Genomic DNA, 27,479 nt, shown 5'->3' with positions numbered 1-27,479 from the left:
AACCCTCATAATATTTAATCACATTCTTAGGAGCTGAATGGAGCTGGCACTGATAAACCACAACCACCTACGCACGAAAGTCATTTATGACATAGACAGATCTGAACGGGCATTTGTGCATCTCAAAGACATCACTGAATTCAATAATTTATGACAAGCTCAATGTATCTTCTCAGAGATGTCTTTGTAAGATCCCCAGTACACAGAGTCCTCCATCTTCGATTGAAAACAATGCAAAAGAGCATGTATTTGTATGCACGTTGGTACAGCATGTGTGTAGAGGAAAGCATTTGTGTGGGTGCTTTCAATTTCTGTACATATTATGCTCCAGTATATACTGTATGTGCGTCTTTGAGCTCCAATGTGAATTGGTCCGGGAGTCGTTCTCGCTGCAGCTGCTTGGATAAAAGCAGAGTAATTATGAGAGTGGGGGCTTTCTAACAGCTCCAGGAGTGCACAACTTTAAACACTGCTGCTCCCATGGTGGTATTGCTCAATTAGCCTGAGACGATAACACCAATGATAAAGCACACATGTGGGCATGTAAGCACACACAAATGATGCATTTTGAGTTGTCTTCTCCATTGTGCCAAAGCGTCTTAATGTGTGAATGTGCATGACAGAATCAAAGCATTCAGTCCTCACTCCCTCTCCCACTCGTAAGTTGTCAGATAAAGCTACCTGTTCAGTGGTTTAGAAATATGACACATGAATACCCTGCAGTGTCATTTCTGAATACTGTCCCGCTTTGGTTTTGATGTGTTGTCAGGTGGCATGGTAGGAAAAGCACAACAGTCTGCTCATAAATTAGACTTTTAATTTGTAACATACCTGAGTTACAAAACTAACACGGTGGTTTACAACTGCCAAAACGTTCTGTAAGAACCTGAAATATGATATTTTCATCCAATACTGACCGAGTACTTTTTCTGCCTGATCATAACCACAATGATTATTTGGCCGATTAACCACATTAACAATTCTTGTACAAATCTACCTAACATACCTTCTTCAAGATATGATCCAAAGAAAAAAACTAGGGTACAACGATCCCCTCGCAAATTCAATAAAGGTGCAAAGGACTATTGTTTTAACACACTGCGTCTTCCTCAGTCAAACAATTGCAAAAGTTTCATTCTACCAAAATAAATGTTCCTATTATTGCTAACTTCACTGCTAGCCTACTAGCCTACATCGTCGTTTCATTTAGATAGTTTATCCTTATGTTGTAAATCAACTATTGCTTACTTAACTGTTGTAATTTAAAGTCTAACTTCATATTCTACATTTATTTTGCCATCTTGACTGCAGAGCCTGCCTTTGAATTTACTTTTTTAACGCGAGAAAAACAAAATGGATGGACAAAATGTTCATTTGAATTCAAGATTCACTTTCTTTTTACCTCTGTTTTTATTTAAAACGATGCTTAGGAGCACAAGCTACTAGAGATTTTAAAATGTTTAAAAGCCCCTTACAGCAGTCTAGTTCAGTGATAATCCTCTCTAATTTGAGCAGGTTTGTGCAACACCTCTCAGACTGCAGCCTTCTCATTCAATTCTAATATCAACAGTATGCGGTACGTGTACATATTCTGCAGACACACTGTGCGTAACTGTGTGTACGTCCATGTAACTTGTGGCCGGGCTTGTCTTTGTGTCAGTTGTCAGAGAAATGCCGCGTATGCAGCTCACACACTCCTTGTTATGATGGCTGACCAATAGTTCACCCTTTTGCTCTAAGCATTCTCGCTCAATGTGTAGACAGCAAGAGCGGAGGAATAAAGAAGGTAGCAGGGGAAAAAGTACGGAGGGGGGTGGTGGAGGGAGATCAGAGAGAGGTGTGCGGAATTCTAATAAGCAGCCTTAGGGTCAGCGATAGAAATCTATGTCTGTTCTGCCTAAAACATTGCAGCTGTCTGTGCTGGCAGTACACAGAGGAGCTACAGAGCTACCATTACTAAATAAACACAGAGTCCACAGTGAGGCAGCTAAACAGACTGACAATAGAAAGTAAATTGGTGCAACTTTGTATGCAAAATAAAAACACAGTCACAGGTGGTTTTCTGCACCCACAAAGACATGCCAGGAGATATAAATCCAAAAAAAAAGAAAAAAGAAGCACACTGACCCATGAACACACACACAGAACACAGGTTGTGTGTAACAAACAGCTGCAGCCCACTTAGATCCCTGAAACAGTCATCCCATTACCCTGAACAGCACGTATCAGAGCTTCAGTTTTTCAATCCCACTGCCTGCTAATGCTCACATTGGGGTTCTTTACTGCCTCAACACACAAACATGTCCACATGCAGCTGTGCTGACATGCCAGTATATGTGGGACTTCTTGTTGGCAGTGATCCTGGTGCAGGCATGACTGCTTGGCACTGTTTGTCTACTCCTAATCTGACTCCAACAGCAGAGAGGATTTACACTTAATAGAATATTTGGGATTTTTTATTGGTTGGACCTTACACATGGAATCCTATCTGATGAGGCACGTCTTAGAAGACAGGAAGGGCTCAGACTCATCCTGGGTGTGAGAGAGTGTGTACGTGCCTTCATTTTTAACAAGTGTATCCCTGTGTTTGCATGAGCCAAGACGGTGCATGCAAGAATCCCAGCCCTATTTAAGAACATGTTTGTTTGGATATGTGTTGTTTTTGAAATGCATTTGCTTTCTTTGATAAAAAAAAAAAACAGCAACAACAAAAAAAACCTTTACGTGTGTGCCTGTGTTTGTGTGTGACGGGGACTTTAGCAAGGTGTGTTTAAACCTTCTGCTCTCTAAGCCGATGGAATGGAAGAGGCTTTGCATATATTCACTTGTGGGCTTACTGATCATTTAACAGGACTTGCAACCGGCTAAATGAGAGGAACTTGAATGGAATATAGACCCAAAAAAAAAGGCAGGGAAAGAGGGTGCAGGAACCTGAGAAAAGAATAGTCTGTCATAGTTGCTTAAGTCTGGGAAATGGCACAATTTGTCAGTGTTGCACATACAAGCTTATCTTGTTTCGTTTGTCATCTCTAAGACTTGCTCTGCTGTCTAAGAGTCAGGGAAGAGTTAGAATAACTGTGAATGAATGAATGAATAAATTGATCAATGAACAGCTTAGTGACTGGAGATAATGGAGATTCCTGCCTGCAAATTATAAACAATAACACATCAAGTCTCGTGGTTTTTGGCTCAGCATGATATTGCACAAAGCCACTTATTTCATGTTTACATGTTTATCGGCACTTGCGAAAGTGAAGTCTAGTTGCTTTGTCTACTTATTGAGCACAACTGTAGTCAAGTTTCTTGTGAAACTGTACAATTCAGTCTTCAGCCTTTGGTTCTTGTCGTGCTCCTTCAGTCATTAATCTTTCAAGAGTTTGTGTACCGAAATGTTAAGTTCAGTTTCAGTATGTAATCAAAACCACATTGGAGTTATAAAGCTACATGTCTGGGTGGTTTGATGACATTGGTGGATGATTGCTTTGAACACTGGCTTTGCAGTTTTTATGTTTCAATTCCTCACTTTTATTTTATCTGTCATTTACCATAATATGATGGAACTGTAAAAAAAAGAGAAAAGTTGAGAAAACTTTAAAAAGGAAAGCAACCAGCCGCAAAGCCTTTTTCCGAGTTTCTCGACTATGGTAAATGTGTTGTGTCAACGTGTGAAAAGCATCGACTCAGTGGAACGCTTTGCCAGACGCTATGAAGAACTGTCACTCAATCACCAGCTTTAAAAACAAACTGAGATAATAATGAATAAAAAAAATTAAAAATCTGTCCCTGATTTTGCATATTGACCAGTGCTTTTGCTTCTTTTGGTCTTGATGAGGCAACCAAAGCCTGCTCAAACATAAATAGTTGTTATTAGTCAGACTACAAAAAAATGGAACGCAAACTGCTTCCAATAAAAATTCTGCTTTTATGTGACAAAGAATTGTTCACATTAAACGACTATTTACACATATTAAAAAAAAGAAATAAAATAAAATAAATAAAAAGCAGGTTATAACAACATGAGCTCCTTGTAAAACGCCCGAATGTAACTCAAAGATCACTGGCAGAAGTGTGTCTCATGGGCAGCAGAATATGATGAGAGAGGTGTTTATCTTGCCAGTGTCTATATTGTGTTCTGCAGGCTACAGAGATTCGGCTCTGAGTATTTTAGAGGACACACAGTGCCATTGTGAATGTGATGGGTATGGCAGCTTTTACAGACATCAAAGGAAGTAGTCCCCGTGCAGCTGATGGCGGATGACACTGCTGGACACATTTTTCTTGGATTACTTGGCCAGTGGCTCATAAATAATGGTTACACAGGGAACCAAGAGGGACAATGCTGTGATTTGGTGGCAGTACTTAGAGCGTGAGGTGATATGAGTCATCTCACAGGTCTATTTTTCATGCCTTGTGTGCACAATACATTATTTACTTTTTTCTGTTATAGAAAATGTACTGTTCAGCTGCCTTTAGCTAACCTGGGGTAACAGGTAGGGAAGACTTGGCCATGAGTGGTTTTATAAATGCAATTTTAAGTCCCCCCCGCCTTTCCTGATGGATTAATTGAATCTGCTTAGAAATTCCTTATTTTGCGGTTTGATAAAATATTCCGGCCAACAGAAAATAATCAAAAAGAGATCTTTATTAGAGAGGAATGCATTAAGTGAACTCATCGTAACAATTTATAGTAATTAGTAAAGTGTTTTTCAAAACATGAAGATCAAAGCCAGATATATCACTATATTCATAAGCCATTTTGTGTAACATGTGGATATATTAATCTCTCTCTGAAGGAAGCCATGTCCTTGATCAACTGCATCAGTTAAAGCGAATATACGCAAACACAGAGAGAAATGCTCTTCACCTTCAAAACAAGACAGCACAGAGAACGAGAGAGAGAGAGAGGAGGGACAAGAGGCCTGCGGGAGACCGGGGAGATGAGTTCAATCCTGAGAGACAAATCACCCGTTCTACCCTCCACTGCTTGTCCTTGGCGCTCCCGCTCCGCAATCGGCCTCACACACGAGGAGTGAGCATGTCACCCGCCGTCCCCGAGGCGCACGCACACACACACACACTGGAATGCAGAAACGTGTCACCGCAGCGGCTGTTATAAAGCACACAATCACTGTGAGGTCAGGATGGCTGCTTTGTGAGCGTGAAGTGAAACGCGAAGATTGAAAGAGGCCTTTCAATTTTGCACGGGTGTTATGGCATATATTGTTACCTCTCTTTTCTCTGGACACGGATGATCTGATACTGTCCTTTCTTATGCCTACCTTTCTGATGTACATTCATTAGAGCCTGAATATGACACGGCTCCTAATATGTAGACATTTAATAAGCCCATGTACTTATTTCTAGCAATTGTTTCATTTTCTTTCATTCCCTTTCCCTAGGAACTAGTCCTGCCACCCTATTATTACTGATAATGACCTTTGGACATTTTTTTACTCTATGAATAGATCACAGCCAATCACACAGCAGAAACAGGAACAAAATAGTTAAGTCAACAGTTTGAGGCTGTACATCCCTCCCACTGCAAACCATTGTTTGAGCTGCAGATGAAGTGTATGTTTTCTGAGATAGACAGTAAAAGATAAAAAAAAGGATAAAAACAAAAGGAAACCCTGTGGAAGAAAAGTGTGGACTGCTGAATGGAACTCTGCCCTCTAAAGCTGAGCAAACAGTTCATAAAATACGTAAGCACTACATCAATTATACTGCTTAAATGGCAGCAGCTCAAGAAGGAGCCCCCTCACTCGACATCATGTGCCTGTCATAGAGCATACATAGAGAAACAGATTTTTACTTCTTCTTTTATGATTTTTAATTACTCATTTATTGCTTTCTGATGGGAATAGCTTCTGTGGGTTATGCTGCCCACGTTACATCTCTCAGAGAACACAGAAGGAATCCAAAACTTAAAACAAATCTAGCTACTGAGGACAAGCTGAGCTAATGCTAAATCTAGCCTGGCTTCCAGCACTTCCTTTGTTGATGGGGATCTTAGATAAAAAAATTGTCACTGTGTGTTTTTTTTTTCCTTCTTCATCTGTTTAATGATTGTTTTATGAGCAGGAGATTTCTGCAGATAATTATTTTGCTCTTATCAAAAACGATGTGAATAAACTGAAGGAAGCTAGCATAAATGGGCTGATCTCCCAACCCTGCCATACCTTGCCTGTTCAGAATGAGACCCTTATGCTTCACCTTGTCATTAATGTAAATGTTTCAGAGCCACATAGTCAATAGCGTTCCAATGCTGAACAGGAATCGAAGGTAGGGACAGAGGTTTAAAAAGTGGCAAATTTGGCAAACATCGGGACATTTGGGGCAGAACAGTGCTGCGTGTGTGTCTCAATCGTACACTGTATATAAATATGGACAACGTGCCTCAACTTCACCCTGCTGTTTAAAGTTGAAGCCAAAATGCCCTTGTGATGGGCACTGACATATTGCACATCTGGAGCCAGAGTCTCTGCAGTGAGGATCAGCTGGAAGAGAAGCAGTATTGATGTCTTGGGCTAAATAGAACACACATGTGCCTTAACAATGAAACAGCAAAGAACCCTTCAGGTCAGCAAAGTCCACTGCAGAATAGGTTATTGTGTCGGAAACCCAAGAATGTGGAAGGACGAGGACTCTTGAGTGAGTGTTTGTTTCATTTTTTCCAGTAATCTGCTTATCCACTGTACACAGTGCAGGAGCCACAATTGTCAACAGAGCAGTCAATCATGCTATCATACCAATTTTGAGTAATAATAAAAAAGAAACTATCCTGACGAATGGGGTTTAGAAAGAAATATCTGACACGTATTTTGAATTGTGGTTAAACCCATGTCTCATCCGACATGGAGGCGGTGAAGTTTGCAAACTTTGTTGCAGCCAGTCAAGAAGGGGAGCACTAAATCTTTTGTCTTCACTTGAGGCAACATTCTTCACTGTCCATTCTTTATACGGCACCAGTGTGTTTAACTATGTGAAGCCAATGCTGTTGGTTTTTTGACATGCTTCCTTTCATGCTACTACAATGCCTTAAAGCAATGCTATATCACACACTGTGGCACCTATATTATTTTGTTGTAACAGTCAATGTACTGTGAAAGCGTAAAGGGGGAGCTTTGCACTACAGTCTTGTTTTGATAAGGCATCCTCCTAATTCACATCAAACAATTTATTCTGTTTCTTATCTGTTTTAGTTCATTTAAACAACAACCAAATCAATTTCTCAAAGACAAATTAAAATCATGTTTATAATCTAAATTCAGATGTTACAAGTGAACTCTTTGTTTCATTTGGTATCCTACCTATCCAGATAACTCTTTAACTTGGAAGCATCATCATCAACATATTGTGATGAACATCAAGTGAAAACATTTCTGTGATCATCTGAGGATCTCTCTCTGAATTAACTGTCCTGAGAATATTTTCCTCTTTTTTCCCCTTTTTTTCTTTTTGTTTTCACCCTGTGTTCACAGCAGAGTCAGAGGGATTTGGCAAAGTCAGTGACTGTTACTGTTGTGGGGAGGTATTGAATTTGATATCCGCCGTACCAACTTGACTTGCCTCGATTCAAAATTAAACTTTCATGTGCTAGGTACAAGCCAAGTTAGGAGGATTTGATTCTAACTGGAAAAAAATGCCAAAAGACTCATGACGCATCACATGTACAACGCAACGTTTAGAAATGCACAAGCTGCACTTCTGTGGTAGTAAAAACATTATTATTGCAATGTGAGTCTTTTTATAAAAAACAGAAGATTACCTTGTCTGTTGCAGCCTCAACACACACACACACACACACACACACACACACACACACACACACCCACACACACACACACACAGGTATCTCATTCTTATGGCAAACTGCAAGGAGGTAATTATGATTCTATTCCCTCTGCATTGTCAGGAACAATCAAAATGATGTTCATCATGGATGCCTCCCATTTTAACTTCACAGGCTTTCACATCTCTTTCTACCTCCTTCTCAGTCCCCACTTCAATTTGTCTTTTGGAAATTGCGGGCCACTTACAGTCCTGATTGCAGTTGCAAGCAAAGCTAAGTGCACAAGCACGATCGGGCAAGCACACATACAGTACCTAGACACAACGTTACAGTCACACACCTTTTCCCCACACAGACACACGCTAAGTCATGCCATTAAAAGACATGATGGATCTTCTCCCCGCAGCCTTGCTATTTTAATAGCGGTGTGATAAGAAGGCAGACACTTCCTCTTAACTGGCACATGAAGTGCTGCCTGTCTTTTTAATGTATACATTTGCATACATCGGCATGAGTAAACCATACAGCCACTCATAAATAATTCATGTCTGTTATGGATACTGGTGTCTACACTTCATGCTACAGCTAGCTTGCAGTATGACTTATGGATGTATCTCATATGGCACATCAGGCGGGCCTTAGTTTTGTGTGTGTGTGTGTGTGTGTGTGTGTGTGTGTCTGCATCCGTCTGTCTCTATCTTAATTATCTCTTTGAGGATGTCTTCACCTGTGACTATGTTTGCACGAAGGGGAAACCCTACATCTCAAAAGCTTGACCTTGAGAAAGAGATCTCATTTTGACGTTGATGGTTCAAGACAAATGTGCTGTTTGCTCCTTTACACACTGTTTATCAATATTGCTGTGTGTGTGTGTGTGTGTGCATGCGTGCATGTGCCTTACTTCATTTCAGTGAAAAGCTGCAAGGATTTTCACAAGTGTGTGTGTGTGTGTGTGTGTGTGTGTGTGTGCGTGTGGCACTGCGTGACTAAAGGATGTGTTTGTTGAGTGCTATCGGGTGGTAAGTGCTGCGTGTTCGCTCTATCCCTGAGGGGAGTTTGTGCCGCAGTAGGTTTTGGTCTTGTAAGGTCGGGCTGTCTATATGAACTCAACTTTTCTATCATAGATCCAAAGTTGTGGTATCAAAAACAAACACAGCAGTTCCCTTAACCTGTCAAGTGCAATGTCTCACTTCTCTATGCTTTGTATACTGAGAAAGACGGAGCATGAAATAGAAACTGAAACTAGAGACATGAAAAAGTAATCAGTTCAAACATGGACTAACAAGGTTCTGTTCATTAAGGTAAAAGAGAAGCTGTTTTTGTTCCTTTATCCTCTGATGACTTGTTTGCCCTTTAAAGTGAATTTGACTGCATTGTTTCTGACTGCAGTCAAACCAGCACTTACAAAAAAGCAGCATGCATACCAACAGTGTAGTGCCTCTACTAGTACTTGTAAATACAAAAGCAATTTACTCAATAGGGCTTTCACTATAATGGAAGCATTCTGCTTTCTGTTCAAAATAACACTTGGTCAAGAGTGCAGGCAGGAGATACAGCAGGACTGGGGTATGTGCATGCTGTGAAGGGGCTCTTGATGCAGCATGTGGCGGCTTGATCGCTACATTTTCAAGAGGCAGGTCCACAATATCGAGATGTTTATGAAATGGTGTAACTTGTTGAAAATGAGATGGTGTCAATTCTTGAGTGAGTCAATGTTTAGTTTTGGAATTATGAAAAGAAAAGCCAGATGAGAGGTGTAGTCAAAGCTTTTCCTCAAAATGATTTAAGATTAAGTAAAAAAAAAATAATAATAATTACGGCATTATGCATAAAACACTTGTCCAACTGCAGAAAATAAATTTGCTAAATACCTTTTACTTAGGGGCATGTCAAGAATTTTGCAACTGTAGTGGCCTCACAGGACTGACTTATGTGGCCTAAAGTTTGTGTGCACATGACAAATGAAGAGTATTTATTTACCCCTTCTGTCATTCTTTAAGGACTCAAAATGGAAACAATATGTATGTCCAAATGAACAATTTTAAGTATTTTAGAAATTGCAAATAAACAAATGTACATTGAAAAACTATGAACTTCCTGTTGCAACACAGCCTTAATAGAGGAAGTTCCACCTCTGGAGGCAAATAGGATTTTGGGGTGGCCAAAAAACTTTTTACTCTAGTTTTACTTTTCTTAGCACTAGTTAATGCATTGTAATCAAATGTGGTTACATTGTCTTGCAATCATGCGCCAGTTCAATACTTCTAACAAAAATACTGATAACTCTCCTGTTCTGTAATTCTACATATTGGGAGATATAATTAAGCACATACTGAAAAGCCATAACAGTCAAAGTTAATTCACTCTAAGTTGTTCAGAAGTACAAAGTACAATGCTCTTTTGTCCTTTTAAGAAAGAACTGACAGCTTAACATACTGTATGAATGTGGGGAAATCAGAAAAGATTATGTAAGTTTTTTCCTGAAAGATAGGCTTCTGTCCATTGTCTGAATCTGAATGGCTGAATGACTGAATGGTCAATATCAGAGCAGAAAAATGTCAGTGAATCTCATACAAATCAATACTTAAGGACATCAGAGCTAGCTAAAGTGCTAAATATCAAGTGTTCTGGAAGTAACAGATAAGCTGTTCAATATGCCTTTTAACTCAAACTATATAATAGTTAGACTCCCTTTAAAGACAGGTTTCTCATTCCAATATGTCGTAAGGTGTGAGTTAGGTGGATTTTATGTCTACCGAAACAAACACATTAATGCTTGATAATGTTGTAACTACAGCCAATTTCTGTAAATTATTAAATGCTATGTGAAGTCATACTCACTCATGTCACTTTTTAACTGTAACAACAGAAAACTAACAAGGAAAGTTTCTGTTGAATGTAGCTACTGTGTCATTTTACTAAATCTACTCACAAATATCAAGTAACTGTTAAAAAGACTGGCTTAAACCCCGTGTTTAGCCTTTTAGAAACTGAACTAACTTACAGATCTATTACTTTTAAACAACTGACATCTTCATGCTATCAGTAGCCTGATTAAAAAAAAAGGATTGTTTCCATTAGCTTTGCCAGTGCTTCCTTTTCAGACACTATATCCAGGGCATGTTCGCTGTTCACAATCTTTCTCTTCTCTCTACATTGTTGCTTCCAGCCCCATCATTGAAAAAAGTACTTAACTATCATCTCTTTTTTTCCATTGCTCTTTTTAAGTTTTTGATTTATATTTCACAACAGTTACACAGTAAAAGGTATGATTTAACCGGAATGAGAGAGCTAACTTTAGAATCCAAACTAAAGAATCGGTCATGACACAATACACGCACACATGCACAAACCATCACAAACCAATCTCAGTGAGTCAAAAAGCAAAAGAAAGTTGTAGTAGTAAACATAAAGGGTTCTTTTTTGAAATTTAAACTAATGCAGCCGTCTGCTTCCTTTGGAGTTACAAGATTAAAACACTTCATTAGTGTTTCAAGAGACGAGACAGACGAGAGATGAGAACCACAGAGCTTCGGGAGACACAAACAGGGAGATGGAGAAAGAGTAAGGGCTTGCTTTGTTAGTGTTCGAAAGAGACTCTTTCAAGGCTGTAATTATGACGCGGAAGGAATGTAATTATTTTCGCCCAATACCACAGGGCTCTGAGAGTCTCCTAATAGTGATGGGTGACAATCTAATAGAGCACACATTTAAGTACTGCATGAAGCTTAATTGGTGTTTAAACATAAGTGGCTTGTCTGAACACATCCAGGCTTTTTCCAAAATGTGTTGGGGGTCCTTCCACCCCGTGATCCCCGCCTAGCATGATGTGACAAATTTGATCAGAGAAAAGCAGTGCCACTGTGCATTTCATGCAGCCTGACAGCTCACAGTAATATGCCTCGGGTATCGTGAGTGTTTTAAAAACTGGTTTAGCTGTCACGTTTCATGGTTCCCTGGGGATCTCTGAATGTTTTATTCCAAATCTACCGTCAAAGGGCAAGACTCAATCTAAATAGAGATTGCCGCGGGTGATTTAAGGATGTTTTGATGCAGATTGCACCATGTGTCTACACTGAAAATAATTAAGTACTAAGTTTTTAAGGAGAAACAAAAAGTCAGCAACACAGCAGTTTTACTTTTTATTATTCGGATAAAAAACTTCCAATTAATTAACAGTGATATCGAAAGATTTAAAGTTCTGACAGATATCCCTCAAAATGACTTTTCTCACGTGGGCATAAGTGACAGAATAAATGGGCCACTATGTGGATCCGCCACTTTTCCCCTTGTTTCAGCTTTTCCCAGAGTACTAGTGGGAACATGGCTTTATCGGAAGTAAAGCAGTTTGCTGAATACCTCCTGGGAGGCTGCTACAGTGATGAGTAAAAACGACTGGACTCTTAATGAAAGGCTTGGTGGTGAGAATAGTCATTTCCTTTTTTCTTCTGTTCAGCTAAAAAGTCGAGTCAAGAAGCTTAGTGTTTTGATTGAAAACTTAAATCCATTTCATTCAATATATTATTGAAAAGGAGGGCCTTTTGTGTGCACAGTATGTGGTGACATTTAGAGGAAGTAACCGCAACAAAGTGACGCAGCTGGTAGTATCAGAGTTCTTCAAATATCTGCTCAGAGGCGGTTGCAGGTTCTGTGGCTGAGGCTCGTGTGGCAGATTAGATAAGCAAGCTGAACCTTATTCTGATAAATAGTGTTGGGGGTTACATTCGCTGCCGCCCCTGATACCGTGATCATCGTTTGACCCTCGACCCAGCTCGCAGCCAACTTCTAATTGTGACAAGGCACATATGGCACATAATTATTCTGAATAATCTGTTGCCATGGTGATTGGTGACCCTGAAGGCCACTGATGCGCCATCATGTCCAGCTCTGTAGTTGGAGGCGCCTCTTTGCCCTCTCAAAGTGCTGAGGATTAGAGATGTACATTATCACTTTAATCTCCTCTTTAACCCCTTCAATCAGAGCCGCTGCCCCCGCAGAAAGAAAGGCCATGAGCCTCCTCAGCTGAGCTGCATGTGGCCTCAGACAGACGTATGTTTTACCACTTGTGTATTTTATGAAAGCCTAACATAAACACAAGATTTCATTCTCATTGAAATGCTGTCCTATCTCAGTAATCCACTTCAATCCTCATCTCCGTCAGCTCCATTCTGTGTCTCTAAGTGTGCAGCCATGATATAAATACAACCATCTACAATTCAGCCCTTACTTACTCTGTCTACAGTCATCATCTCCAAAACGGATAAATAAGCCTTTCACTCTCAAGATGAATAAAAAAGAGAACAAAATTTACAGTGCTTGCGAGGCATCCCTGCAGATATCCGCCCCTGAGCTGTGTGAGCATGAAATATGAAATTGCTCTGAGTCATAATTGAGGGCAAAGGCAAGATAATTTGTTTTGAGTGTAAAAAATGTTTAGTGTTGAAAGTGACTTGAATCAGTAACAACAGCCATTACTAAAAGCATTAGGTATATAATATCACTTTCATACAGACTGATTTAGTTTTGAAATAGCAAGCGTTTTTGGGATGGATCAATCAACTTCAATATCATGAACTCATTTTTTGTGACGTGATAAATACTACGTATAATACGTAATAAATAAATGTTCTTATAGCCTCTTCTCAGTGCAACTGGAAATACTTTTAATACCACTACTTTTATTCTCACAGATCCAATTTATCACAGAATCTTTTTAATGTCTATCACTCAGTTTTTAGCCATTTGTTTCTTTATATTACCTTTTTTTCCTTTCATTGTACACTTTTTTTTTCATATTCCATGTTTATTTGATGCTTCTTTGCATTACTCGTATTTGGCCCTAGAATTTCCTTCAGGATTAACAAAGATCTTATTCACCTCCCCAAAAATATGTACATGTGTATATATATAACACATGGAATAACCCTGGAATAATTACTGTTTTTTGCTTTAATGTATGTCAGTTTGCTTTCCTGATGGCGTGATGTTGGAATCTAAGCCATTAGCATCTCTGTGATCTCTGACCCTTCCAGCTACAGGCTGACACCAGCTGTCATGACCTGCCTACTGGAAAAACCACAGCACACAGCAAACACATCACAGCACTCCAAAAATAGAAATTACATTATCATCATTTTCTCCTCCAGCTTCTGGCTGATGACTGATGGTTCAGTGACCCCCGAGGTGGATATTGTCAGCCTCCCAAAACAAAAGGTCAGTCCGCCAAGACCCCTCCTCTTCGCTCGCTCCTCCCCCTCATCCCGAAGTTGTCATTTGTTCCTTCATCCCTCTCTTCTACATCCACTCCCCTTGACCACAGGGCCCTGCAGTGCTAAAGAGTTTCTCTCTTCATTTTCAACACATTTACGATAAATCAATGCAGGCTGAGGGGTTGTGGAATAACTGTGAACCTGATTGATTTCTTATGTTAGCACATTACGGGGGCCCGCGATGAGCCTGTCAGATTACATTCCCCAAAGGAAGGCTAAGGGCAAGAGCAAACAGTAAGTGTAACACGCGGAGTAGATTAAAGAAAAACACAGTATCAAGTTAAATAAAGCTGAATGGCTGTTTAAGACTTGTCACTGATTGTGTCACAACTACTGTTTCTGTCAAGAAACAAATGTATGATGTCGGAACTCTAAGACAGATTTTTTGCAAGTTTCTCCAAGGTCTTTTTTTCTCTCAAAAATACCCAAATATTTTGCCTTTTTTTTTCTTCTAATTTGTTTTGTCACAGTAACTCAGATCAGTCCCCATCTCTTGCAAACTTCATCCATTAGTCATTGCATATGTAAGGAAGATTTGACTAAAGGTGGCAGACAAATGGCTGAGACAGTGCTCTGCTGCCAGGTTCCATGAGACCTTTCATAATACCACACTAACTCTTACTGCAACAACAAGTAACTGATAATCACCTGACCTAGACAGATTATTTCCCATATATCATTAGATCATATACCTTGTAGAAATTTTAGATAAAAGTTGAAATGTGTGGAAAAAAACAAAAAACCTTTTAAAGGCTTTATCTGGTATTCTCAGTGTGCATTCTCAAGATTTTACATAATATCTCACAAGCCAAGAAATAATTCCAAAACACAACAGTGCACAGATGGAATGCTAATAATGATTCTGTTTGTTACAGCATGAATGCATATTAGCATCGAATGGCAAAGATGTGACTGTATTGTGGTTTCATCTAATCTAAAATGCTTTGTTTTTTATGCCTGGAACAAAAATAGTTAAAATGCTGTATGCAAGAGTGAAGTGTGAATACTGGAATAGGACAGGTTGTGCTCTGGTTTTGATAAATAATAAAAAACCTCCCTTGACCTTGTTACTTTTCCCTTCAGATAAAGCAGACAGGGTTGGAAAACAACAGTTTGACAGAATTGTTTAAAATTCCTGACTGCAAGATCCTTCCAAAAATGAGTATGAATCTGGTCAGCCTGTCTTCCATTATTGGCCAGTGTTGCTGAAGTTAAGAAAGAATTAAACTTGTGTTTTGGAACATTTGTGATTTATTGGATTCCATTGTATTGTACAGATCCAATTGCTGCAGTTGAGTGTATACTACACACAGAAAGGCAAGTCACAGAGCACTGCAGTACATGGGGGAAATGTTGTTGGGAAAGGTCCTTGAAAACATAAAGGAACAACAAATTCAGCAACAGAACTACACTTGGACAAATGTACAGAGTTTAATAAACAGCCTTCTGACTCAATCTTAAGCAAACATTGACATTCAAAGCCTGACACCTGCAGGGGTAATGTGTTCTATTTTTTGATTGAAAGAACATGTTGGACAGGTGGTTATTGTGTCTACTCCGACATCAACTTTAGAAAAAATCGTGTATTTAGGTTAATATAACTATCAACTGCCCTTGAGCTTGTCTTGTGCACTTAAAAGCAACATCATATACTCAAGATTGACAGCATGGCATTAGTCAATTTCTCAATAGCTCCTAGGTGGGTTGTGGTTTAATTTGGTTCTGTCAGTTCTTTGAAGTTTAAGATTCACCTGTTTACAGCTGTCTTTATGATCATAAAATACCAAATGCCATATTTCGAAGTAATATTCCAATCAATGTTCAATGCTAATTATGAAAAGATAGCATGCCAAAACACTCAGCTTGTACGGTAATAGAAAATGTTGTTCTTGAGTTTAAAAAAAAGACATACACATGCAGCCCGGACTTTGTAAATACTGAAGTATGCTAACATTAGCCTTTGGCTAACTCTTTGGCCAAAGTAGCAACCTCATGGTGTATAGCTTACACTCCAAAGTACTGAAGCTACAGTAGGTGTAGAGCCCAATTTCAACTATTGTACGTTTTGAGATGTTTGTGTTACATAGTTTTATGGAGACAAGAGGAATATAAAGTTTATTAATAGTGAAAGTGTAAAAACATTCTTTAACCTGTATATTTTCATATGATCAACTTTTACAACTTAATTATGTACCTCCTCACTATGTTAGCTTTTTATGTAATGTACTACATTAACCAAAATGTCTGTGTGCTCGCACAGAGAAGTCTGAATGTGAAAGTGTTTGTTTCTCTGAGGAATATGTCCTGCTCTCCTTGCTGCCAAGTTCCACAACATCAGCAGAAACTACCAGTCTGCAGTACCCTACATTTCCATATCCAATCTCATTCAGACTTAGGTACTGCCGAGAGGTGCACAATTCCACCAGAGGGAAAAGGAAAATCCAAATGTAGTAAATATGAGAATATGAGTCTACCGCAGCCGTAGCAGGGGGTTTCAAAAATTGTCCAAAAATTAGATGCTACTTGAAACATGCAGAAAACATAAGCAAACAAACATAAACAAAAGCCAGATGGAGTATGACAGAGTTACTTCCTACAGTTTGAATGAGTCTGTTGTTTTTTTTCATGGACTAAGAAAAATGAAATATTTCTTCACAAAGATATTATAAATCCAGCTATGTGAGTTTGGGATTGAATTTTTCTCAATATCAATCCCTCCACTCCTCTGCATTTTGTGATTGATTTAATGTTTGAATAATTTAAATACAGGGTTTTGGAATAACAACAAGCCACAGGAGTGAAGCCTACAAGTCCTCATTTATTCAAATGTGCCACTTTCCCCTGGCAGATCTGAATAATGGTGCACTGTCTGCCAGATTGAATTTTTGATGATGAATAAATAATGGATGTTTGTGGATAAGTCTGTTAATATATTAGCCATGAGTTTGTCATAACTGTTTAATAGCATGGATGCAATGAGTACATCTCGGAATCTCATTGTGCTCTCATTCCTGTCTGTCTGGTTCTTAATATTTGTATGCACCATTTCATTTTTAATCTTGCTCCTGAAATAAATTTCATTTCTGATTCTTTTAGTCATGAAATCTTTTTCAAGAAGTTGCCATTGGACTTTGCTCACAATAGATGTCAAAATAATCACATTTTAATTTCAGTTGAGTGAACATCCTGTATCTTTCCTTGAGAACTGTTTAACCATGCACAAGTTTCACTGAGTACATGTGAACCACAAGAAAAACCATGCGGTGAGCATGTTTTCATTCCCTGTGACATACCTTGTATAAACAAAAGAAATAAATTGATGCAGAACCTCTACAAATCACATTTGATATTTCATTAAAGTGCCTGTGCTTAGACCTTACAATGTAACCGTGTAAATGAGACATTCATTGAGGTTTTTCTGATGCAATCTCATCACATTTTAAACCATAGATCCGGGATGAAACTTTAATGGACAAGGAACATTTCTCAGCCTACATCATTCTACTCAATTAATGTTGCAATTAACCTTGAGACTACTGATGGCGCCTGGCCCATAATAATGCTATTATGTTGTCAACGTTAGCTTAAGCAAGTCATTAGCAGGTAAATATATGAAGTGTGCTTGCTGTTGAAATGACTCCATTTGGCTTAGAGGGGAACCAATAATGTGATTTTGGTAAGACTGGCCAGGCTGAGTGAGTTAAAGAGCAAAGTAGCTCAATCACAGGCGCTAGGGTGGCTAACGCTAAGGAGGCCCTGTGTTTTAAGTTTGGGATGATATAAATATTCATGTCATGAATGTCTTGGCTTAAATAGTTGCAAGTCCCCACAATTTAAGTCAAAAGCATGGCAAGAAAACATGTTTATTTAAAAAAAACAAAAAACGCACAAGAGAGTCAGCTGAATTCCACAAAGCATATTCTGTTAGCTCCAGAACACCATGGACCACGTGGAGGTCTTTTGCAGCTGCCCACTCTTTCCTCAAATCTCTGCTTGGATCAACTTTTTCCATCTACCTATTGAGTTCTAGCAGACTGCTAATGTTACCACTCCTACAGCTATAACAGGATTTTGCATGGCAATTGCACCATCAGCAGTAACTACATTTGTTTGAACAATAATAGTCTTATCTTCACACCTTTTGCAGCCTTAATATTTGAATATTTTCACTCCTGTTTTCATCTTAACCCATTTTTTGCTTCATCCTGACTCGATTGATCAATTTCAGTTGTGTCTTTTATTACAGTCTGCTCCTTCTGCTTGCTATTTGATCTCGGACAGTTTTTTGGCGTATCATTTACAAGGGGAGGTGGTGACTGTGAGTCTGCATCCTACAGCATCGAACCTCCAAAGGAACTTTTTATGAGATTGTACCACTATGATTACTTTTAACGTGCTTCTTCAATATGGGTGCATGCACACAGTACACTATGGTGCAGATTGCTGCCAAACTAACCTGCAATAAGTGTCTGATTTACATTGACACTCCTTCATTATAATGAGACAGGCGTTTTCCATCAAAATGTGGGCTTCTGCGTGGGAGGAAATATAATCCCCACAACTTTATTACCCAAAGTTCAACAGATGCAACATTCTAGCAACATCATTTTAGCAAACAGCTGCCATTCAGTGTCTGTTTTCTAAGCAGAATTCACAGTGGTTTTTAGCCTTTTTTGTTGCTGTTGCATTAAATAATTCCTCCGCCTTCTGTGCTGTGATATGTTCTGCTCCAGATCCGATGGCTAGAATAGATTTATTGCTTGATTAAACTTCTCCATTCATTATAATATATGCACTGGATTTTCAGAGTCTAATTAATTCCCTTATTATTTACTGTTTAGTCTACATTTTAAGTCAGATGTATAACCCATCACAGAGATGGCAATAGGCTCACGTGTGAACTTGATTTGTTGGGCATGCATGCACGTTTGTGTCCATGAGCATTTGCTAGCATTGATTAATGATTAAAACCTGTAAATAAAAGGAGTTCATTACGTTATGGGTTTGTATGTCATCTTAAAAGCAGGCCTCTAATCTCAGATCTCTGTTTGATCAAGACTCTTGCATCGAATGAACAAAGCTCTTTAACTCTTAGAATGAACACGCCAGGAGGAAATTGGACGCTGTGTGTATGGACACAGAGCCCAATCTGTCAGCCGAATGGGCCTGGCTCGTTGTCCATCAAGATGACAGAACTCTGTCACAAATGCACACACTCTCTGTGGCTCTCTCCCATCCCTCACTGTACCATGCACTACTCTGCCTCATTTCCAGCCCACTCTTTTCCCTTCATCTGCACACCTCTCCTCTGCCCTCACAGGTGATTTCCAATGCATTTTTAATGATGATTTAGCAGGGAAGTCGGAAGATAAATTGCAAGAACTGCGGTATTACAGTCTTGCATAGTAAAATATTATCTTGAATGTGCACATTTATCTTTCCTTTGGAGTGTTTTTGTTTCATGTCCATGCTGTCTGGGCATATCTGGCACACACACACACACACACACACACACACACACACATAAACATGCATTAGAGGCTGAATCCTGCAGATGGAAATCTAATGCTTCAGCCGGCCTAGTCCCCCCCACCCCCCACCCCCACCCTCTTTCACACTTTTAGCTCTTCTGCTGTGAAACCCTGCCCATCAGGTCGGTTTGCTGACACATCTATCAATACATGCTCGGGGAGACAGAGTATAACCTTGCCCTGTGGTACCTCCCTAATGTCGTCTACTCAGCTCTCCTTTCTTCACATCCATATAAAAAAGGGACAAAGACACAGAGAAGAATGGTGCTACCTACTATGTACATCATGTTTGCCCACACATACTGTTTAAACACACATCTCAATTCATGTTTGCAAATCCACACTCGCACACAAATATGCAGTAAAATCGTGCATGTGAAGTGCACTAAACAAACAAAATTATCAACATTCAGGATGCCATTACCTTCTTTACTTTGGAATGCAGCCGTTTTTAGGTTGCCCACGGTGATGCTTTGGGGCTTCTGTGCTTAGTCTCATAACTGAGACAAGAAAAGACTCTTACTCAGTATTTTTCTGTTAACAATGCCATGTTGGTGGTATGTAGGGTTTGGAGCAGCTGGAATACATCCCGCATCAAATTGCAAAGCGACATGTGCTTGCTCACCACTGATCCAGGACCCACTGTGATTCCTGTTTTCAAAGATTCATGGATGTGATGTGATTTCTGAAGTTAAACACTTTGTACTGTAAATACTCAACAAAAAGGACAGGCTGCATGCTTTATTTTCCAACAAGATAACAGCTCATTGAGTTCCACATCTCTTTTGGAAGGGGAGCAGCATGCATAAACCATTTTCAGTCCTGACTTTCAAATCAGACAGAAAGAGACCCTTTATGTGTCTTTACTGATGAACTAGACTTGTAGATAAGAAACTCCATTTCTTAAGTCTGTGTTTGGACAAAAAAGGACCATTCAACATGTGCATAGAACAAGCAGTAACGAGTGAGACCTTGAAAATTATGGATGAAACCTCAAAGCTCGAGAATACACAGAGACCAGAGGACGTGAGTTTTGAGTTGAGGCGTGAATGTACAGTATAAAACATCACCACAGACCTGCAGAGACATTCAAGTGGCAACCACCATTCTCTTTTTTGGACTCAAAAGAAAGGCAGTATTGGATTTCTAAACTAAAAACACAGCTTTCAGCTTTAATCTTCTCACAGCTGCTGAATATGAGGTGTAAAAGAGAGGGATTCATCAATGGAAATGTTAAGATATCTGTAGCTTGAAACAGGCTCAATCTATTCACCCTGTGAAGTAAAGACTGAAGACAGGTTTAATGGTTTGGTTTTTGTATTTTAAAATAGCATGACTTTTTTGTTTCGTCTGATTTCAAGCCAAGTTTTAAATTGTCAAAGTTATGTTGAACTGTGTTAAAAACAAGTTGTAATTGCGAGAGCTCTGTCTGGAATCGGTGCTTAGCGGTACATCGGAGTGATGTCAGCGTACAAATAAAAATATACATAGAAGACAATTCAATCAATGTTTATTTGTGGAAAGAATAAATATGAGCAGCCTCAGGACAAATGCCTGAGGCACACCTTTAGTTGTGTGTTACAGACACCAATGTAGGCTTTCAAGTCATTTGCAATAATGGCACTGTTCTTTTATTGGCTTTTGTCAACTCTCTTTTTTTCTGTCCTTCCTCGCCTCTCTTATTTCTCTTAATTCACTCGGACAGCCTTGCAGGACCTGGAATCTGACATTGAAACACCCTGCCCCTTCATGACAGCACAAGCTATAGAAAGGGAGAAAATTAAGTCAACGCCCCAGAGTGTGTAAGTGTCCGATAACAAAGACAGACAGAAGATGAGCAAAGCCAAATTGACATACAACAGCTGCTGGCACGAGGACCTTCACATTTGCAGAGCCCCCGGTTTCACGGTTACTTCATATATTAAATATCTCCATCTGTGTGCAGCTGAAACCTAAACAAAATAAGACACCGCTCCATTACAGCCCTAAATCACTTTGTATGTTAAAGCACTCTTCACTTACGTAACGACTTGACAGTAATGGCTCGTTACCGCTTTAATCCACCAACACACACACACACACACACACACACACACACACACACACACTCCTCTCCCACATTTATACCTTCATTCTAACAATAGGCCCACACTCCTGCAAACCACTTAGGTTTTGATCCCACGTTTCAACAACACTACAGCAAAGCAAAGGGTTCAGCTATAAAACACTTAAACAGTATATGAATGTGTCCAAAGACACAAAGAAAAATAGTGTTGAAAAGATAAATAAGGTTAGAAAGAAAAGAAAAGCCATTAGTGCGAGGGGAACATGTCCACTGAAAGAGGAAAAAGCAGTGAAACATTAAGTCTTAGGTAATATTATAGAGCTTGTCGTTTGTTTTTTTACTGTTAAATTGAATTATTCTTACTCTCGTCCCATCCAAAAACTAGTTTATAAAAGAGACAATGGCATACACAAGACATTGATCAAAGAAAAAAAAAAACTCTGTATCTCTAAAGCTGCTAACACATACTGTACCGCACAGACAGACTTGCATGTCTGAATTTGTTTAATCTCTCCACTGGGATTACTTTTTCACCAATGAGCTACATTGAAAGCAAAAAATAAAACATGGACAATATGTTCACTGGGTCTGCCTTCAACTTGCTGTTTTGTTCAATTTATGAAAATCTTCAGTCATAGAACATTCATCAGTTGAATGTTCAAACATCCATCTTTTTTTGTGAGGTAGAAGTAAATGGTTTGAGCTCCGAAGCTGAAAAAAAAAGATTGATTATTTTTACATGTTAGGCTCTCTCTCTCTCATCCCCAATGAAGTGTGTGTTGATGAAGATAATTTGCTTTTCAGTAAGAAAGTTACTTTCTGTCATCGCAATTGGCATTTAAAAATCGAGGGGACATCCGGGTCTTCAGAATCTTTTGGAAACCTGCAGTTTTAGAACTTCTGCATTAGCTTCATTTTACAACACCAGAGGTTGCTGCTTGATTCACATTGGGACTTAGTTACACATCTACATATGCGCTATGCGCAACTGAACACTATGTAAGTATAAAGGGCTACATTTGTGCAGATCTATTTGGGTAAAAATGGGTGTAAATGTTCTGTAAAATAAATGTAAAAATAAGCCAAAGACAACACAAGACTTGGTCATGATTATACTATGGTGCAAAAAATGCACAAATTGTTGCTCTAAATGCATGCGCTTTATTTACTCAGTTCACCAAAAACAACTGCCAGACCTTTTCTCAACTGCTGCATTTGAACAGCGAAGTCAGCTTAGATTGTTTCTTCGACTAATATTATGTAGACTGTGTATACCCATCCAGGGGCAAATACATAGCATACAACACTCACATATGTGTTAAAGAATTTCACAATTTCGACAGATAAATGCTGCCACACATAAGGCTTAAGTTTACTTCACACAATGGCGATGAAGCCATTTTGGGGCTGCTGACGGTTGTCTTGCCAATGCCACCCAGAGCAGGGCATGGGGGAGATGGAAGCAGAGGTTGTTAGAGTTCCATTGCTGCCATAGCAGGATCCCCCCCCCCCCCCCCCCCCCACACACACACACACAAACCACACAGGGAAATCACAAACTCAGTGAACCAGAGAACTCTCTGCTTTGCTCTGCTCCAGTCCACACTTGCTTCCTATATACCTCCAGCAAGCTCGGCTGCTTCATTAGTCTGACATGGCCAACCACAAAACCAGCAGGCCCACATCTCACACATGCAATACATAACTGCACCAGTCTTGGTTTGAGTGTGCCGTGACAGAAAGGGTAGTGGTGGTGGCGGTGTTGGGTGGGTGGGTATTTACAGGCTTACAGACAAATCAATGTGTGGCATCCTATTTGTCCATGTCTCCATTGTTTATGAGCCTTGATCTAATTACTTTGGTTTAAGGAGGCCGCAATACTTACATTTAAATTGAGCAATGTCATTCGACCACCACTAGAATATATACATTTGTATAAAATGTATAAATTCACAAGTTAAAGTCTGGTAAATTAGTCATTTTTTTCCACAAAAAACGTGCTTATTTAATTTGATTTGACTGATGAAGAAACAAAATATGGTTTGATCATATCTGCGGTGCAGTCTTGTAGTTTAATTTGTCAAAGCATAAAGATGATTTTAATTGAAGTACACCACTGGGTAAGACAAGCTGTTCAGCCTAGTTAGAAGATATAGAATGTAGAAAAATGTACATGAAAGATTGCTGAGTCCTTTAAGATCAGTCAAGATGCACCCACAGTTGTGAACGTTTGGGAATTATGTGTGTTTATGCGAGTTTATGCATAAAATGATAACTCTCAGTCGCCGCGGATGTGTGTCACGGATGTCATGCTTGTCTTATATAAATTGTTCTAGCATCTTCAGGGCTTTGTGCTATTATGTCCTTCCCTTTTATCTTGGCTTTGCGTCTGATGTATGAGAGGCACATAAACATCCCGGGTATTGTTGGATGATTTACTAACTCATAGACGTGATTTGGGGACTTTGATTTGTTTGTGTTGTTCCGTAGTTCTAGAGCTATAAAAACCTGACAAAAATATATACACCCCTTTTGAGCGTTCTGCTTTTGTGTATTTACCAGTGTGAGCTGGCAAGGCACAGTGGTTGTATTATTATATGGTGTTCTACCCAAACACAAACAATCCTTTCATAGCTTCAGAAAGTTTGGACTTCTCAGAGTGATATTGATTAGCCAAGTGGGCAACCCTACTGGGCTTCACTGACTCCTCAGCTCTACTTTTTGGTGTACGTGTGTGCATGCATGGCCTGTGTGTGTAAAAAAGATGTTTGTCTGCATGTGTGTGTGCACATTAATCATCTAACATATTAAACTGAGCAAAATGACAAATTGTTTAAACTCTTTTTTTCAGGTGACTTAAGAGTGATGCGATAGAAACAGCCCCGGCAAACAGCCCTATAAGAGATCTGGAAACCATTCAAAAGAATCAATATTGTTGTTCTTACAGCACAATATTACATCTGTTGTTCTTCGTGTTTGTTTTGAGGATCTTTTAAAGGAAGAAGGTGAATACCGAGGTATGTTTTTAAAAACTTTAATGTCACTTCTCCTTTTCTGTTTAACATTTTGATTATATTTAGAATGGCAAGCAGCAATCTTGGGTTAGCTCAGTTTCCAATTCATTTCTAACACACTGAATTAAAAGGTACTCGCGAATAATCATTACACTCATTATACAGCGCTTTCGGTAGCCATCTTGTTTCCTTTCAAGTGTCTCATTTCTTATTTACAAGTAAGATTGTGTTTCTGAACATGCAGCTTCCTTCTCTGTTGTCTACTATCCAGTCAATGAGACTCCAAGGCTGATTTCGAGTTGCACTTGAACCTCCTGTTTTACTCTAACTGGCTTCCATCTGTTACAAAAGCGAACTGGTGACAGCACACCTACAGCAACAAATCAAATATGCAGAGTTAGCAGACAAATATGAGCTCTGTGTTCTTTAACAGCCAAACAAACAGAGACCACAAGATATCTCTATTAACCGATCCCTCCCCACTGGGTCTGAAATGACTGTGTCAATAGCGCAAGGCTGGAGATAAAGGTCTGCTGCTGCTGCTCAAGATTACAGGGAGAGACAGGCTGACACACACGCCCGCAGAGATGGAGTATTTATGTGTGTCTGTGTGTAATGTCAAAAGAAGAGGGGGACGGATAGATGAAGGGAGGAGAGGGGCAGATAGCAACATTAGCCACAACATCTCATCTAACATGCCTCCATGATGTCTGATCTAAAACGATGGGAGCTATGGGACAAACGTTTTGCCTTCTCATCCTCACTCAGCACATCAGAGCTTTACTTCTAGATTTTATTTTTTAAGAACACGAAAAGGAAAAAGGACTTCAAATGGTTCACATAATTTATCACTTTCATTACAAAGACTGCTTTTTTCACTAGCGAGTTGGGGCAGTACTGGGCCCAATATCATTCAATTAAAACCTAAGGCAGAGATACTTGCTATACTCTCGACCTTTAAGTGGATATAAAAGAGGCATATAAGCAGCTTGTAGGCAGGAGGGAAAATGTTACTCGTGCTCTTAGTCACTGAACAGCCCCGCCTCAGCAGCTACATGGAAATCATTGAAACACGGTTATTTCTTAAAAATGAACTACAAGCTTTGTTAAATTATTACTGCTGTAACTGGAGGAATCAAACACAGATCCAGATCAGAGTGCCAACGTGTATGACTCAGACCAAGATATAAAATCTGCATGTGATGCAGGCAGAAAGACATCATCTGGGGCAACAGGGGCTTGTCTTCAGGGTCTGAGTTTTTAAGGTTTTTCTCGAGTGGCCAAACTGGGGCACTGAATCATGCAGGAGAAGTATAAAATTAATTGCATCCAGGTAAATCCAAAAACTTATATTTTTCCATTTCTGTCTCAACTTACTACCAATTTTAAGACACTGACTGACCGACTGACTGACTGACTGAATGAATGCCCATAGGGGAATTTGCCTTGCACTGAGAGCACGACAAACAACTAAAGACATCAACAACCATTCAGAACAGCACACGACATGAAACAAAATAATGAAAATCCATCATTAAAAGATCATTAAAGCATCTCATAATTACGTCAGATATGTCAACTACAGTAGCAAGCTCAATGAAGTGCCAAGAATTCACACAGTATTATTAGAGCTGACTCCTCTTTGAGTCTGCATCCTGGGCTTTTATGTACTTGAGCTTCTTCCATTTCTTTAACGCTCCTGTAAGGAACTTATGGTTTGTGTTGGTTGTGGCAAGAAGTCTCAGCCTCGCCTTTATGAACATTCAAATGTATTGCTTACTTTGAATCCTTTTTTCTTTTTTTAGGAAAATGGACATTAAGACTGTCTTCAGAATCCTCACACTCACTTTGTATGGCATTATGGTTACAAGCATTAAAAATGACTACATCAAAAAACGTCGATATTGTTGCTGATGGGTTTGTTTGCTTTTTAAAGTCACATAGTAACAATATTAATCTCAGTCTGTTTCATAACCAACTCCAAACTCCTAATAGGAGCTTTAATTATTTAAGAACGCAGATGTACAGTATCTGTACAGTATGTACACCACCAACATGAATATGTGTTTTGAAATGCCAAAAAAGCTTCTCATCGTATGATACAATTGGTTTGAACTAAAGTCCCACTTGTGACCGGGCAATCATACTTTTTGGGGGTGCATTAAATTTCATGGAGGGTCAATGCCACCCAAGGCCAACCCCTGGAAACACCCCTGCTTTAATGATAGCAGTTAATGTAAAGTTATAAGTGGTGATATTAATGATGAATAACTGCTACTGTAAGGAATGTTAGTGCACCCATGCATACCCCCTATGCAGGAGTCAATGCCTCAGTTGGGCCCCGGGCCCCGGCCCCCACTCAACAAAAGTCAGGACACTCCCCTGCCTGTCACCTCTAGAAAGCCAGGCAAAATATGCCACAAGCACGTTTCATTCCAACTTCTGAACCCACATGCTTTAGTCAGAACAGCTGCCAGCAAACATTTTGTTCTGAGTAACCAACTTTGCAGTTGGGGTGATTGTTATTAAAACAGAAAGGAAACTGAAATGTTTCTGCTACTAGAACTTACTTTAAGCATGCAGGCTAAAAAAAAGGGGCATCAAAGCAGGTATTTAAAAGGGTGTGGTTATTGTGCCGATATCTTGACAGTCGAAATGTGTATCTGATTTCCATGTCAGCATCGTTATTTGTTTATGCTATCAATGATGTGTTGCATATTAACTAAATCCAATATTGGTAAGAGGATACAGGAAAGGTAGATCAGGCTGCTTTTACAGAAGCGTCAGAGTTTCAGCCCTGCAATCCGA

The 27,479-nt window shown here is 39.4% G+C and overlaps 1 protein-coding gene across 2 annotated transcripts in view; it reads right to left on the bottom strand.

The window, feature by feature from the left end:
* fibcd1b (fibrinogen C domain containing 1b) overlaps positions 1 to 27,479 on the bottom strand; it is a 108,343-nt gene that overhangs the window by 79,289 nt on the left and 1,575 nt on the right. The window lies entirely within an intron of this gene.

This window comes from Symphodus melops (genome assembly GCF_947650265.1).
Source record: "Symphodus melops genome assembly, chromosome: 16".
NCBI lineage: Eukaryota > Metazoa > Chordata > Actinopteri > Labriformes > Labridae > Symphodus > Symphodus melops.
The sequence above is the reverse complement of the archived record's forward strand: the minus strand, read 5'-3'. Positions and strand labels throughout refer to the sequence as shown.